Source organism: Aethalodelphis obliquidens, unplaced genomic scaffold (genome assembly GCF_003676395.1).
Source record: "Aethalodelphis obliquidens isolate GAN/ISIS:26980383/991018 unplaced genomic scaffold, ASM367639v1 scaffold52, whole genome shotgun sequence".
Lineage (NCBI taxonomy): Eukaryota > Metazoa > Chordata > Mammalia > Artiodactyla > Delphinidae > Aethalodelphis > Aethalodelphis obliquidens.
Window position 1 is genome coordinate 13,583,887 of NW_020837996.1, and position 17,570 is coordinate 13,601,456.

A 17,570-nucleotide genomic window follows, 5' to 3' on the forward strand; every position below is an offset into this window, starting at 1 on the left:
ACATTCAAAGGAGAAAATATGTACTGAAGGCCATGAATCATTCAGCCTAGAAGCACAGGCATTTACACACTTGAGTGAGGGCTTTTGAAATAACGCGTCATGTGGGAGAATTTGTAATCCCTACTCCCAGAGACCTTCTGTTGTGATTTTCAGAAGCATTTAACCAGAAGCTAGGCATTCAACTCAGAAGTTGAGATATAAAATAATGTTTTTTTCCCCCAGCCCTCTCCCCACATTTGTTCACACAAAAGCAATGAGATCAGTTGTTATGAGAGGAGTCTGACACATAAATTCTTCTATTGCAGTTATACATTACTAGGTCCCTTCAACATTCTGTGTGTGGGTGTTGGTATGTGTGTGGGTGACATAAATATTCCCCAGTGGACTCATTTCATCCTTCATAGACAAGTATTCCAAGACATAGTGGGTCTCAGTGTGATTACCTCAATCCAGCGGTAGTTCCTCCAAACACAAAACAGCCTGTCTGCCTTTGTGCCTCCAAGAGAGCTACTTACTTCACCCAGCATCACATACAGTCTAATCAGTTGGGCAGGACATCACTCCATAACCTACAGAGGGTTGGAAGGAGTTACCTAGAGTCCAAGCCCACAAAAGCAATCTGAGAGTCATTGTTTTCGATGACCATTGGTATCAGAGGGAACCACTAATATTTACTCCGAGGCAAAGATGGTTCCTAATTTGTCTTCCTGTCTCCAATTTATCTTATGCACTGTCTTATTCTGTTTGGGCTGCTGTAACGAAATACTGTAGCCTGGTTATCTTAAAAACAACAGAAATTTATTGCTCTCAGTTCAGGAGGCTGGGAAGTCCAAGATTAAGGCACTAGCCTGGTGGCTTTCTGGTGAGGACCATCTTCCTGCTTCCTAGCCAGCACCCTCTCTCTGTGTCCTTACATGATAAAAGGGACAAGAGATCTCTCTGGGTCAAAAAGGCGCTAATCTCATTCATAAGGGCTCCACCCACACAACCTAAGAAACTCCTACAGGCTCTACCTTCTAATACCATTGTTTTTGGGGGTAGGATTTCAACATGTAAATTTTGAACATTATTTGGGACACAAACATTCAGACCATAGCATACACTGTTATCAGATTAGTCTTCTCAGAGAATAGTTGCAGCCACGTCCTTCTCTTGCACGAGTAGGATATTTTATAGATAAATGTTTTTACTCCTTTATAAGTGATTCCCCAGAATCCATTCCCCTTCCTAATGGCCTCCTTATATCCATTTTGAAGCTTCCTTTTCCACTGTACTTATATGGTCTTGGCAGATTTTCCATTACCCACCCCAGCCCCTCCAACTGTAGTAGCATGATATTTATTCTATCTGCTATCTAGTCCAGTTAAAGGCTGTCAGGAGACCCAAAAGTGGCCAGTCAAAAGACCTCCTCCTAGACCTTGAAACTTGACCTGTCACCACCAGCAGAGATAGCAGTGACCGTAGGAGGTCTTCTGGTGACCAGAGAGCCTTTGTTCCCTGCTTCCTTCTTTTTGGTCTTCCAGGGCTTCCCTATTCCTTTTTCCAGTGGGGCCAAGGAGGTGTCCCCACCTGGAGCTCTCCCACCCCATTTTGGATGCCCAGGGTCCCCAAATTCCCTGCTCATATGCCCCAGCTTACATCCAGGCTTCCCCCATATTTCTGCTCCTAAGTGTGGACCACACTGCCTTTGGCACCCACACCCCTAGGATGTGAGGCTGGCCAAGGAATGGCTGGTTGCAAGGAGGTGGTAGGGTGTGAATAAAACTTGTATTGGGGTATTCATATGTGCACTGGCAAGGCACTTCCTAGGGCTTGTGAGCAGGTGAAAAGAGAAGAATGGAGGGTGGAGGTTCCTTTGAGAAACCAGAAAGTGCAATAAAAGCAGAGGCTGGTGTGGCAGGGGGCACCTTGTGGGCAGAGGTTGCCCAGCTTGAACTGTGTAGGGTAAGAAGTCTTATAGCTTATGAAGTGCCTAGAAGAGGGGGAAGGAGGATTTTAGCTGTCAAGCAGCTTTATGAGAATTAAGAGCCCCCTTCCACCCCTCCACCCCAGACACCTCAAAGAAAAGAAAACACAAGAGCTTTTCTTATGGATTTCCTGAGCCATCAGAAGAGGAAGCTGAGGTAAGAGGACCAGCATCCAGGGAAAGTTCTTCTCTGTCCTCTCTGTATTCCTGCCTGGCTTCTGCTGTGTCTGCAAATCCCCAGGGCAAATGTGCAGGCTAGCTGCAAGTTATTTGGAAGTAACTGTTGCTTTGCACATATTTTTTTGTTGTTGCTCTGAAGATGTATTTGTCAAGAGCAAAGAATAGAACATATTTCATGTAATAGTCTGTTAGTTTGATTTATAACTCATAAATAGTTAAACATACAGTATATGGGCTTCCATTTGCTCTGGTGCCATGAAGGTTCCGGGGAGCCTACCTGCCTTTCTCCAGCTTTATCTTCAGGCTCTCCCCAATTCTGTAAGCCCCACATATCTTTCCAAACCATCCCTTTTTGCTGTTGGGTCAAGGTCAGCTTCTGTGTTTGCAACTGTGGGCACCTCCCAGAAGATTTGTCTGCATTTGGTCTAATAAACCCCTACGCCTTATATTTCCTTCTTTTGTTCCCTAGTAGTTATTGTTTTGGAGGGGGGTGTGTGTGTGTGTGTGTGTGTGTGTGTTTTAAATACAGAAAACAAAAAGAAGAAAAAAAATCACCCAAAATTCAATTAACATTTTTGTACAGTCTTTTTCAATACTTCATTTTTGGCAGAACTGGTATTATAGTCACATGGTTTTACATCTGTCCTTTTCACTTAGCATAACCATTTCCCTATCAGTAAAAGCTCTTTAGAAACAGTATTTTTAATGATGGAATCCCACTGTGTGGATATTTTATAACCTACCTAACAAATCCCTGAGTTTTTTCATTGGTACAAATAATGCTGAGATTCAGATCTTCAGACGCAAATCCTTTTCTACATTTTTTATTATTTGTTTAAAAATAGATTCCTTAAAAAAAAAAAAATAGATTCCTAAAGGAGAGAATGTACATTTTTAAGAGGATTGATAAATATTAACAGAATACCCTCAAGCAAAGTTTTACCAATTTGCCTTTCCAGCCAGTGGAGTTTGAGAATGCCTGATTTCCCCACACCTTCCCTCTCCACCTCTTTTTCATCAAATGCCCTCAAGGTCATTATTGGCTGCACGTTCTAACCCCAAGCGAGAGCTCCCTACTTACACACACACACAGACACACACACACAGACACAGACACACACACACACACACACACACTCTCTCTCTCTCTCTCTCTCTCTCTCTCTCTCTCTCTCCCTACCACACCTCACTTCACCATCAAGGTAAAGGAGGGGCCATGATATGGTTTAAGAACAAAATGGATGGAATAGAGGAGATAAAGAGACTGTGAATTGAACTAAAGGTGGGATGGAAATCTCTCTTGGCCTTTTTCCCCTTGGGTATTGTTTCATCTTTTTGGTTCTGTGAAGTTAGAGACTCAGCTGCTTCCTCTCAACTTGGAAAGCCAACGGGAAACAGGTGATAACTGAAGGGAATACATAGGCCAGCCACTAATCCAGGTAAAGGATACTTTACTAGGTCACACTTGTTTCAGGCCAGTTTAGCAGATGTATAAAATATAAAGGAGATGGAACCAGACCCTGACCAGTATTACTGAAGAGTAATTGCCTGAATTAACTTCTGAATATCTCCCGCTATGGATGAGGGAGATAGGATGTCAGGGTTAACAGGGGCTGTGTTTGACAAGTCATCATGCACTGGGTGATTTAGGATCTCACCATTAAAGACCCAACACTATTTTATTTCAGATTCATTTCTGACAGGCATTTGCCATAATGCAAGTCAGTCAGATGGGTTTGGGATCTGGTTAACTGGCAGAAGATGGAATGAAATAATGCCTCCCACAGAAAACTCAGAAAGAACAAAGGGATGCCAGCTAAACCTGCTGTTATGGCTGGAAGCATCCCAGAGGCTGGGGTTGGAGTGAACCGGGTGGTTTCCCAGAATGGCCTACTGTGGGAAAAGTCAGAGGTCAAGTGTAGGTTGTATGGAAAAGAGGAGCAACCTGGGAAAAATCAGATCTGCCTAACTTAGATGGTTGGACATGGGAGAAAATTTCCACGTAGGCCAAGACAAAGTGAGAAGCCAGGGGAATGCACGGAAGTGAAGAGAGAGTTTCCATGACACTAACCATCGGAGTGCCCATTTTTATGGTGCATGGACAAACAGCCCTCTCTCTAATGCTGTGCTCTCCCCACCCCCTCAGGCCCCATTTCCCACTAAGAATTCCATTGTTAAAGGCAGATGGTTCAAAATCCCACCCGTGCATTTTGAGGGCATCCCTGTTCATCTCTCCCACCCTTTTACCTCAAAATTTTCATGGCTCTGATGAAGACCCAGATTTACTTCTCGTAGAGAAAACTAGACAATATGGGATTTTTTTTTAACATCTTTATTGGAGTATAATTGCTTTACAATGTTGTGTTAGTTTCTGCTGTATAACCAAGTGAATCAGCTATGCATATACATATATCCCCATATCCCCTCCCTCTTGCGTCTCCCTCCCACCCTCCCTATCCCACCCCTCTAGGTGGTCACAAAGCACAGAGCTGATCTCCCTGTGCTAGACAACATGGGATCTTTAAAAGTGAAATGCCAGTCTTTGTTTCAGAATATCTGGGATAGTTGGAAAAATCCTGAATTGTGGTTTACAGTGAATATGAGAAAGATTATGTATAGACAAAATGTTTGTTTGTTTATTACTTTGGAAAAGAAAAACACTCTGGAAATGCCTCTCTGGGTGAAAGGGTCTATGCGATTTATGTATACCAGAAACAGTCTCTACTCTTTTGAGAAGGGTTTAAACTATCCCCTTGCTTTCTCTAGTTCCAGTTCCCTTTTCTAAGTTATCTTGGTCCTCTCAAAAAACCAAAACTGCTAGGAGAAAATGCCCCAAATCATAACACAGACCGAGTGGAGAAACATGATTACACGGAATTAAAATTAGTTTGCCACCAGCTCTGAATTAAAGGCATCAGGATCCAATATTTATTCGGTTTCTATTCTAGAGAAGACAGTTGGTGGTGGTGCTGCCTGGCCTTAGAGAAGGAAACAATTTATTCCTTCCCTAAGGATCAGTAGATTTGCAGACCCTGAGCTCAGAAAATGTTTGTCCTGTCATAGAAAAACTTGAAAAGTACATGTATGCCTTCAGTGTTTGTGAATGTTCCAGTACCGTGTTTCCAAGCTGAGGGGAAAGGGTCAGTGGAGGTGGTAGAAAAAGTCAATTATGCCCCTTCAATGAGCATCAGATTTGGAGCCTCATCTCTGAAAGTACATTTGCCTTTATTCTTCTTGACTTATGCTAATGGGATGAAAATAGCTTCAGAATACATCATTTCTTTTCTAGTTTCACATAGCCGCACACCCTTTATTAAGGAGAGCTGACCTTCCACACTCTAGTGAATGTGTTTTGTTCTCTTAATTTTGCCAGCAAGCAGATAACCTATCCAGTGTCACCCGCCAAACCTGGCATAGGCCAGTGTGCATTTAATTAGCTCTGTGTTAGGTCCAAAATAGAGACAACAGTCACTAGAGGGAAAATAGTTTTCCAGAAGTGTAGACTCAATAGGTTTTGTGATTTTCTATCTTTGATGGACTATTTTAGGTATAAGGAGCAACGCAAAGGATGTAGGTGGTTGAGTTTTTTGCTTGTTTAAGTTACCCTGAAGGATCATCAACAAAGACGAGGAAACAAAAAGAATGTGGAATTCGGGTTCCTATAGACCTAGATCAACTAGCAGTCAGTATAATCTTAGCCAAGTTATTGAACACAGTGTTTCCCACACCTGATCTCACACATCAGACTCATCTGGGCTTCAGCCAAAGAATCAGTTTCTTAAACAAGCACTTTAGATGGTGCTGATGCACAACCAGGGTTGGGAGCCTCTCACCTAAATTCTCTGTACTCGATTTCCTCACCTAGAAGATGTGGTTCAATTGTCTACCCCACATATGAGTTCTCAAGAAGACGAAGGATGGGAAACATCTATTTCATTGTCCTGCACTCGATACATATTAGATATTCTCTTTGAATGAATACTTTTGAGATGATGTCCTCCAGAAGATTTCACCTTGCTTTTAGGAGGCAAGCTATTTCTCATAACTACCAACTATTATTTCTTTACCACCCAAGGTAGTTACAGCAGTATTGCTGCTAAAAAACCCAACACATCACGAACAAAACATCTCCCATCCGAGAGGCATGAGGAAAAAAATCAGTGAAATGTTTTTCTTCTTCTTACCTGAAGATTTAACTCTGTAAAAGCAGTAAAACACAGATTTGAAAGATCAGGATTACTTGTACTCCCCACCATTTCCTTTCTAGCTGAACGCAAATAGAGATGGGACAACCATTTTGCAGCAGGAGATCATGCTAATTTTCTGGGTCGTTCCCTCGAGGTGTCTTTAAAAGTAGCAATCATCTCTGTTCAAAGCAGTTCCCTCCCATTAGATACATCGGCTCCCCGAACGTTTGATACATTTTAATAGTTGCTTTCTGTTACCTCAAAAAGCATCACTTGGGTAGAGGACTTCTTCCACCAGCCTTGTCCACTGTGAGAACAACAGCATTGGAAAATGACACCAAACTCCTACCAGGGCAATTTTTTCAAGATGGATGTTCCATGATGATGTCCGTATATCTGTAGATCATTTGTTTTTACTTTCAAATTCCTTCCATAGCCTGATGGATTCAGCTCTTACAACATTGGAAGGAGGTAGAGCAGGTATAATTGCTGCCTTCTTAAAAAATGAGAAAACTGAGGATCTGAGATATAGTTAGGTGCCAGAGCTGGTTGAGTGACCAAAATGGAACCAGAAACACCAGATTCTTGGTCTATATTCTTTAGGACTCCAAGCCCAATGGGCTGAAGCAGCGTTGGCTCTTAGAACCAGGAAGTCCCATGAAGAGATACAGTTTTAGGCACAGATGGCTGCTGGAATTCAAATGATACCGTCAAGTGTCAGTGGCATCGAGTCTCTCTGGTCCTCTTCGCATGTATCTTTGTAGGCATGTGTGTGTGCATGTCTATAAGTGTCTAGGTGTGTGTGTTGCTCCCGCTCTGTGTGTCTGTGTATACATGTGCCTAATGCGTAACTCTTCTTTCTGTTTTTGTCTCTTTCTGCCTTTTCCTTTCAGTCTTTCTCTGCTCATCTCTTTCTGTCTCTCTTTCTCCAGATGTTTCTCCCCATCTAGCACTCCTCTCTCTCAGTTATCAGCTCTGTTTTCTTCTTCTTCTTTTTTTTTTTTTTTTGCGGTACGCGGGCGTCTCACTGTTGTGGCCTCTCCCGTTGCGGAGCACAGGCTCCGGACGCGCAGGCTCAGCGGCCATGGCTCACGGGCCCAGCCACACCGCGGCATGTGGGATCTTCCCGGACCGGGGCACGAACCCCTGTCCCCTGCATCGGCAGGCGGACTCTCAACCACTGCGCCACCAGGGAAGCCCTGTTTTCTTCTTTTTAAGCTTCATTCTCATATCGGTTTGCTCCATGTGGTAGTTGATGGTCCCTTGAAGTTTCGAGCCTCCATGCTTACAGAAAGTTGGAGTATAATGGAAATCTCTCTCTCACAGAAGTCAAAACAAACCTCTAAAACTGACTCTGGTTGACCCCTCCCTCGGGTCATGTGCCCACCTGTGGACCACACTGATAATCTGGCCAATCCGAGTCACGTGCTGCTCTTTGGAGATGGCCTTTTGGATTCAGTTCCATCGGAATCATTTGGAGGGAGGGATAACAGTTCTCGAAAGGAAAAGCATGAGGCTCTTACCACAAAAGGGAGAAGTCACCTGAATTGGCCAAAGCAACATATATCTACACAGCCTTCATTTTAGTGCACCAGATATTATCTCCTGTTTATGGTGTTTTTAAGGATTCTTACTCCTTTAAAGTCCGGTCAAAAAGAGAATTCCATGTTACTTGAACTGATGCCACATGATAACAAGCCCTGAGGGTGAAACCACGTGAACAGACTGAGCTCCTGTTTCTTACAAATAAACATCGTCCATCGAAGACTTTAATGCGAAAATGTGTCCTGTGCAAAAAGAATAGGATAGAAGGAAGGAATGCTTCCTTCCTTATAAGCAAGTCACATCCTCTGAGACTCAGTTTCCCCATTTGTCAAATGGGGTGACATAAGTCAGAGGGACTTTTGCAGACCACAGAATCCACTCTGGTTAGTTCAAACAGAAAATGATTTATTATAAGCTGACATGATTTCTGGGAACAACATTGGGCTGCTATTTAACCAGAATCAAGGGCAGTTAGGAGAAATGTTCAGTCATCCCACGGGCCGTTGTGTGGAGGCTCCATTGCAGATGTCACCCACAACTTGGACCAAAGGCAAGGGAGAGAGAGCAGAAGTTTCACCCCAGCTGCTCCAGAAGAGCCTCCACCATTGCATTCGCAAGAAGCACCAATATTAGTGTGCAGAGCTGCCGCCGTGTATTATTCATTTCCCACATACAAATACAGAAACCACAACACCGACCCGCTCCTGGATGTGAGAAGAAGGTCTGGGGTTGTGCTTTATCTAAGGCATGGATTCTCTGAGCACATGAAGGATAGCTGCTCGTTGGGTCCCAAGGCATGGACTTTGGTTTCCGGCCACTCTGGGCTCAAAATTGTGTGGTTTTACTTGAACCTCTTTAAATTCTCCATCTCTAGCCCTTGTTCAATAGGAGTCCCTCCAAGGAGAGATCAGGTATGCAGGGCACTTGGTACATAGCCAGCACCCCACACAAGGTAGCTCTTCGTGTTTTCTCTATGAAAGTCAGACATTTGTGAAAATATATAATACACATGTCTTTTCCTTCTCTCCTAAGATCATCTCCTTGGCCCATCTGTCTACACACAACTGCACTGAATACATTTCCCTGCACACGTTTGTTGCAAACGTCTCCCCAGGTGCAATGTTAGTGATTGGCAGCTGTAATTTCCAATTTGTAATACCTTGCACCTGAGACCTGGCTCTGCCACCCACATGGCAGCACAGCTACCTCCCACCATCCACAGGCTGGGCTCCCACAGCGGAGGCAGCTGTGCCCCTGCCCTGGATTGGGAGTCATAAGACACTCCGGGACAGATCGCTGAGATCTCTGCTTCCTGGACACCAGGCCCGTCTCCCTGGCATCATTCAGCTGAAAATAGACAAGGGGTTTATTTCAAGATCCATAGAGAAGAAACAGAGAGATGGGACGATGATTAAAGTGAGAGACGGGCAAGTCCTCCTGCAAATTCCAGAACTAACCACACTCCCCTACAAGACTTCAGGTCACGGCAGCCAAAAGGTTGCCTGCCATTCCTCCTGGCTCAGAGCAGTCAACTACTAACCTCATACCTTGAACCAGAATTTGAATTCAAGTTTTGCTGTTTTCTGTCCATTGCCTTCTGTATCCTTTATAAAAGCGTAAGATTCTGGAGGGAAGGAGTCAAGATCTATTCTTTTTCTATACTTGACCTAGTCCCCAGGTCAAAAAGCGTGGCTTTGAAATCAACAGACTTGTCTCGGCTACTCACTAGCTATGTGGTATTAGGCAAGTCACTTAACTTCCCTCCGTTTTAGTATTTTGGGGGGAGCTGTGTAAATAAGATACTTTTTAAGCATCCAACATAATATCTGTCACAATAAGAGAGACAACCCCTGAAAATGTGGACCCTGAACTCAAGACTCTCTGGGGTTTTGTGTTGGCTTCAGCACCTACTGGTAGTTTTCCGTAACTTCACTGTATAACATTTATGTATTTTTAAAATGATTCCAGTGATAGTCTATAATATATAGTGTTGCTGTGAGGGTTGAGTGAGAGAAGCCATAAAAAGTGCTTGAGCAGAGTGTCTGTCACGCAGAGTAAACTTCAACACAATTCTCCATGGTCTTCTCATCAGAAGCTAAACTCAGACAAGCTGAAAGGTTACACACCATCTGAATCTTCTCAGTCTTTCAGAAGCGTATTTGGCTCTCTTTTTGACTTAGTGAACTAAATATTTCCTTATTACCACTATTGTTCTTTTATTGCCATACCCCGCCTTCATCCCTAGAATATCACTTGCGCTGGATTGTTAAAAAACAAACGGTGGAAGTTGTTTCTGATAAATTAGTTATTTTGGAGCATCAGGGCTTTTAAATATAGCAAGTAAGTACATTATTCTCCAATGACCCCATACTTTCCCCTCCACACTCCAATGGCCAAAGAACAGAGATGGTCTCTTCAGGCAACATGGCTCCCCCTGCTGGATGAAGGAGGTTTGGGTCCTCTTTTGACTCAGATGAAAGGAAGGGGGCAATGCAAATAATAAGAGCTCTCCTAGCTTCCCACACTACAAATCCAGCTACTGTTTTGTAGGATGTTCCTTCTAAACATGACTCTGGGAGCTGAATGCCACATGAGGCTCCAACCCACAGTCATCATCCCCGTCTCAGAATTCTTATTATGCTCTGTATCAAACATGGAATTGTTTAGATCTTGCTTATATTCTAACTTTGTATCATTCCATTTAGTTTCCTCAGCCACCCCTATAATCATCATTTCTGTCTGTATTGGATTTTCCATTTAAAAATGACTCATATAAACTGCCCCTTCCCTTCCATCCTGTTCCTGTGCCTGCAAAAGAAAATTTAGGGATACTTTTTCAAGATGAGGGCAATGAAAGCAGAGATGTTCTAAGAGAATGTTTAATACAGGAAAACAGGCACTGAGTGCCTGGTCTAAGCCCTGAAGTCCTCACAGTGAGGTAAGGAAGACAGACAGACATGAAGAACGCACTCCATGATGACATGAGACAGCACATCCATGTCTTGGCCCATCAGTGGCTCAGCAAGGCTCAGAAATCCCTGAATATATCTTCTCATTAGAATCCACTATTTTTGCAACTTTCTTCCCTCCCTGAGCATTCAACGTCTTTCAGTTGGTGATCACACTCATCTCTTTGGAGGACTTCCAAAGAAAAAAAGGAGGTCGTTTCATTCATCTGAAGTGCTGTCCTCCTTTTTGACACTTTCAACTATGGATACCTTTTACTTTTCCTTTTCACTCATTAGTGGTTGTGTCCTCTCATCTTAGTCCCTTCCTTGCTCATGCTTTCCTTGTTCAACTCAAAAGGTGGTAACACTTTGTGGGGTTGTGTTACACTTTGGCTGGAACAAGAGTTTTTCATTGCTATTCATAGTTAGTAGGAAGAAAAGACAAGCTCAGCTTCATGGAGTGTTCTTTTCTCCAACTTTGAAGAGGTATCCACTCTTCTTGGTCACGGTTTCTTAGAAGAACCAGATAGAGGTGGGCAGGATCTCTCAGGTAGTGAGCCTTTGGTGGCATCGAAATAAGACAGCATTAGTAGCCTGAAGGCCAGAGTCCAGGAGACCACCCTGAGCAGTCAGCAATGCCCAGATTCACTGGAATGAGGCTGCAGTGGGAGACACAGAGACACACACTGGGGTTTCTTATGTTTTGAACGTTCAGTATAAAAAGTGAAACTGAATCCAACGAGTGACTGCACCTGCAACAGCAAAAGACAAAAAAAAACCTTGTAGGAGAAATTAAGGCAGCTTCAAACTTCTAATTTGGCAATAAGCCAAATTATAGCCTTAATTCGGTCCTTGCCTTGTGATCTACCAAGTGGCAGGAGGGCAAACGGATTCTAAAGAGCTGTTTTCTCTTCTTCTTGTGCACACAAGAAATGGAAATATATTTACTAGATTGAAACAATATAAAATCTGGAAGCAGCTTTTGAGGTTATAATTACTACCTGCCCATGTTTTAAGTGATGAAATCAAATCTCAGATACTGTGAGTGACATGCCCAGTGCCACCCATCCATCAATGGCAGACTAAGATTCAAACTCAGGACCTTTAACCTCTTATCCACTGCTCTTTGAAGTCTATAGAATTCCTGTCTTTGGGAGAATATTTGTCGTTGGTCCTCATAATTAGAGGAATCTTAAATATTGCCCTTTTTAAAAAATTGCTAGTTTTGTATTATGGGTCCCCAGTATTACAGGAATCTTAAATATTGTTCATCATCCAGACATGTATTTTCCTGATAATACACTTTGAGTCAAGGCTACAAAGTCACTAATTGCAATGAAAGTGCACGATGCTTGGCCACGTTAAAGTCAGAGAGGCAAGCAGATAGGACGCTGAATGTACCGTGTAGAAATCGATAGCACAGAAACCTCACATCTCAACAGGGGATTGAGATCGCAAGTCAGCTTCTAAAGCAAGCACCACAACTAGTGAAAAATCACCTTGCAATAGCCCTGAGAAGGCACCACGCTGGCGATCTAATACGAACTCTCAGCCTGTCCAACTCAGACTGCATCTGCTCCAGTTTTGGAAAAGATTGCTCGCTCTTCGGTTGAGCACCAGATGAAGTGGTGAGTTGGCTTGCATCCAGGGGCAGTGTTGTAAGAAAAATATGTATCTTTAAACACTAAACACTCAGCATAGTGAAATGCTCACTCCATGGGAAGCAAGAGAGAACTTGCTAGCAAGGGAGGAACAGAGGGTCTGCGGTTCCCATGTCCGGCTGCCTCGGGCCATATGTTTGAGACGAGTGACTGGCCAGCCACCTGCATTGTTTAAACTCTTCCCCCCTCTTTGCTTCTTCCTTTCTTTGCTGAGTTCCTGGGGTTCAGTTTGCCACAATTAAATGTATGTGTGACTTAACATAAATCAGTGGCTCAGAATAATGAAGCTACGTATATACACACATGTACATATTTTTGGTGAATTCTCTACCAAGCAGCTTCTGTGCTTCCATCTTAGCTGCATTTATCTTTACCACAACTGTATGGTGAAAAGTTTTAGAGGGTGGTATAATTGGAAATCAAGAGAACTAGATTCCAGGGGCTTCCCTGGTGGCGCAGTGGTTGAGAGTCCGCCTGCCAATGCAGGGGACACGGGTTCGTGCCCCGGTCCGGGAAGATCCCACATGCCGCGGAGCGGCTGGGCCCGTGAGCCATGGCCGCTGAGCCTGCGCGTCCGGAGCCTGTGCTCCGCAACGGGAGAGGCCACAACAGTGAGAGGCCCGCGTACCGGGGGGAAAAGAAAAGAGAACTAGATTCCAATCCTGGTCCTGCAATTAACCAGCTGAGAAATGTTAAGTTTGTCTAACCTCTGAATCTCAAATTCCTCATCTTCCCAGAGAGGGCTCAGAGTAAATACCCAAGGTGACTTTCAATTCTAAATTTATGTTAGATATTTAAACAGCTGGTTACCGCAAGTGCTGGGACTTCAACCAAAAATAGAAGACAGGACTGCACAACAGTAATCTGATACCTCTCCCTTCCTTTTTTCAGCCTATTCTTCCTTTCTCTCCTTCCTTTCCTAGTCGATTTCTGATCCCTCTCCTCTTGTCACTTTCCCTTGCTCCCTCTCTCCCTCCCTTCCTTGCTTCCTTTCTTCCAAACCATAATTCCATGCCCACTGTGTGCTAGAGATGGCATAGGCCCTAGGGATACAAAGATAAATTTGAGATTAGATTCTACATTGAAAAGTCTTTTCCCTTCACTTATCTTAAATGCAGCTGAGCAAGTCCAGTCTGATACTATTGTCATAGAATAATTCAGTGTGAAGTTTCTTTGGAAAATCACACCCTTTATCCAATTTGGATAAGCAAAAATACTTTTAGGTTCCAGCGGGAAGTCACACAAATCTTTCTAAGTTATTGAAATGTTACCTGAAGCTGTCTGTGCTCTATTTGTTGATAAAGAAGGAAAATGGACTAAAAGCATCTAGCAGAGTATTCAGAGCCATGTGGAATCTTTCTTCCATCGTACTCCATTTGCCCCCAGTGTCAGGACATGAAAACAGTGTGGCTCACTAGAAAAAGCCCGGGTGTGGAATTAGACTGACCTAGTTCATGATGTAGCTCTACCGCTTCATGGAAGCGGGCGTAGCTGGGTCACCCTGAGTGCATAACTTCACCTCTCAGAGTTGTTGATTCTGCATCTGTAAAATGTAAGTGATAATATCTGTCTGGCAGTACTGTGGTGAGGAATGACATCGTGAAGGCAAAGAGCCCAGGACAGGGCTGCACGCATCATAAGTGTAAAAGAGAAGGTAACTGAGCATAACTGTAACTCATGGGAAAGGAACTCACCTTCACATGGCACCTGCCATGTGTCAAGGATTGTTTTATTAGGCTGGATCAGGCTGCAGTGACAAATTGACCTCAAAGTATACAGTGGCCCAAACAAAACAGAAGTTCATCTGTCACTCATCTAACAGGGAAAGTTGATGTTCCTCGTTGGCAGCTGGCTGTCCTCCACGTGGAGATGCTGAGACCCAGTCTCCTTTCATCTTGTGGTTCGGTCCCCTTCATCAGCACATGTATTTAGCTGACAGAGAGAAGAGAAAGAAGGCATCCCTGCTTCCTGAAAGCTTTGGTCCCAAAGTGGTATATATCACTTCTGTTCTCAGTCCATTTATGGAGAACAACTCACCAGACCACATCTGGCTGTAAGCAGGACCTAAGAAATGTAGTCATTGCTGGGAAGACACTACCTAGAAATGACTATGTCCCAAAGAAGGATGGCAGCAGTTTGGTGGACAGCTGTCTTTGCTACACTGACTGCAACTGTTAAGCTACCTTAAATCTATGAGGTAGGCATTATCATCCCCCTTTCTACTGACAAGGAAATTTCAAGTCAGTCAGTAAGTAACCTCCAGGTCATTGGGATCTAACTCCAGGTGTCAGATTCCAAGGCTGGCCTTCCCAATCTCACCCCACTGCAGCCCTCTAAGGAAGGGTTCACAAACCCCTGAGTGGTGGGTTGGATTATACCCACGCAGCATATGCCCCAAAGGGTATTAATTGACACATTAAATGTGCATGCATAGCCTTGCTTTATACATCAGAACATCTGGCAGATCTGGATCTCCATTCTAGCAAGGCAACAACTGCCTGAAGATTGTTTCCAGCTTTCGATGCTTTAGATGGGACATATGCTTTCCGGTTCACTCACCACTATCCCTGTCTCCCCAGTTCCAACTTCACCCTGCCGAACTTCACCCATTGACATCATTTACGGAGGCTCTCTAGTCATGTGAATCTATCACCTCTACTACAAAAGCTATCTCTACTATCTTATTTCTTGACAGAGAGAGTCAACATTTTGCTCTGCAGGAAATCAAAGAAATACATCTATTTGCTGAAACTGTCAGAAAGAGACTAATACGCTTTGTGCGTCTTCAAATTTTGTGCTTCTCACCTCTATCTTTCACCTGAGTTTTATTATTCAGTCCTGATTCACAAACCCATCTAAATACATTTCCCTGCAGCCTGACCCCCATGGGTTCAGAAGAGCTCTCCAACTCCACAAGATTGTCTTGTGTTTCTTTTCCTGGTTTCCTCCCTCCTTGCACTCCTACCCTCCTCATTCCACTCCCAGCAATCACTTTGCTTATATCAGTTCCATCTGTCTAATCAATGCATCAGCTATTTGTCAACACAGCCCAGGGAGTTTCGACTCGGTGTTCTCAAGATTAGAGTTCAGTGAAAGAGTTGAAAAGGAAAGGACAAAGGACTGGGACGGGAGATAGACACCGACTGGAGAGCAGGAGTGTCCAGTGTGATCCGATAATCTACCCCCTCTGTGGGCTTGTCCCCTAACCCTGAAAATCAGCTCCAGCTTTGCAGTCTGAAGCATGGCACCCCAGAGGACAGGAGGTGTCCAGCCAAGCCAAATCCATCATATTTAAATAGATGTAATTTTGATTCAAAGTTTTAGCTCTCTGATTCATCAACCGACCAGGTTCTGCTTTGACATTTTAGTGACTTGCAACATGAAAGGTGTTCATAGAATTCTCAGTTTCTATATTTATTTATTATTTGGGTTTCCCAAGAGCATGTTTTTTCAAAATAGTTGCCTCACTATGTCCACTTTCTATCATCAGAGTCTTCATGCAACTTTCTCATTGGCCATTCTGCCCTTACTGCCTCAAATCCTCCATCACCTCCTCAAGCAGCCCTTCTAAGTGAAAGATTAAGAAAACTGTGTTCCCATGATTTCACACAATATGTCCTGAAATGGGTCCCCTACAACTCTAATTCAACAAGAAGCTCCTAAAAGGAAATTTTCATGCTCCTGTAAGTTTTGCTAAAACTCCCTCCTAAGTCATCCTTTAGCATATTCATGACACAAGTTAACAAATCAAAAGTTCTGAAAGTGTCTCAGTTAACAAAACAAAAAATCATTTCAATGTAACTCTGTATTTCCCATACTTATTCTACCATAGAATCCCACCCCATGCCTCCTTTGCGATGAAACACTTAGTCATGTCTGCTGAAATTAGTGTTTCATGATGAATATTTTAGGAAATGTTTTCTCAGCATCAAGATGAATTTTATTAGTTGAAAATGCTTATATGCTTTTTGTTGCCTTTTTTCAACGCTACTATACACGTGCTAGAATTATTGCTTACAAATTTTCATCACTTTTATATCCATAGCTTTTGCCATGTAAATTTCAGTTCTCATAAAAGATGACTTTGCTCTTGACCATGTGGTTTGCTTTGCTAATGGTATATACAGACTAAACATGAACAATGGCTTAAAATGGGCTTGTGTAGTTGAGCTTGTCCCCTTGCACTTCTACAATGATCATGAGAAGAACATGCTCCAGCTAGCCCACCCGTCCCAGAAAAAGGATGAGTGAAACGTAGGGCTGAGCAGCCCCGACCAACCCACACACCTACAGCCTGAAGCAGGGCTTCCCCAGCTGGCCAGCAATGCGTGATTAAGAAATCAATGCCTATTTTTCAGCTTCTGAGATTTTGAGGTTGCTTGTTATGCAGCTATGACTGATTAATCTAACATGCTAGGTTCTATCCTAGAAAATATCTGGCTATAAGTGAAAAAAATTACCCTCTACCTTTAGTGACCTCATAGTAAGAGAGACTAGAAATAAACAACTAGTCATAATTCAAGACAAAGTAAAATGAAGGTGCCAAAAGAAGTACCAATAATATGCTGGGAAAACATAAAAGTAAAAATGATGTTCTCCGTAAGTTCTTAAGCAAGAAGGTAGAATTTTGGCTCGTTCTTAAAAGAGTAAAAGGATTACACTACAAGAAGAATCCAGAAGAAAGACATTACAGGTCTTCTTAATGGTACAGCATGCACAGAGAGAAGAATAAATGTTTTCCCTCTCAGGGAATAATAGTGTTCTTTTGTGTGTATATATTGGTTTGCCTTAATTATACCTGAGAAAACTAGGCTACCCAAGATCACATAGCTAGTATATGGCAGAACTGGGTTCTTGAACCTAGGTCTCCTGACTAGTTCTAGACTCCTGTTCTATAGGTGTTTATGTAGCCGGCTATAGGATGGAAAAGCAAAAATAGAAAATTAGCTTTTTGTTGTGCCTGGGAGTAACCACAGGTGTGCACAAGTAGGCAAATAAAGTGTGTATATCACACTGGTGATCAGCACCGTTGTCGACTTAAAAAAAATGCACAACGTGAAAGTTGCAAGTTAAGTTTTATTTG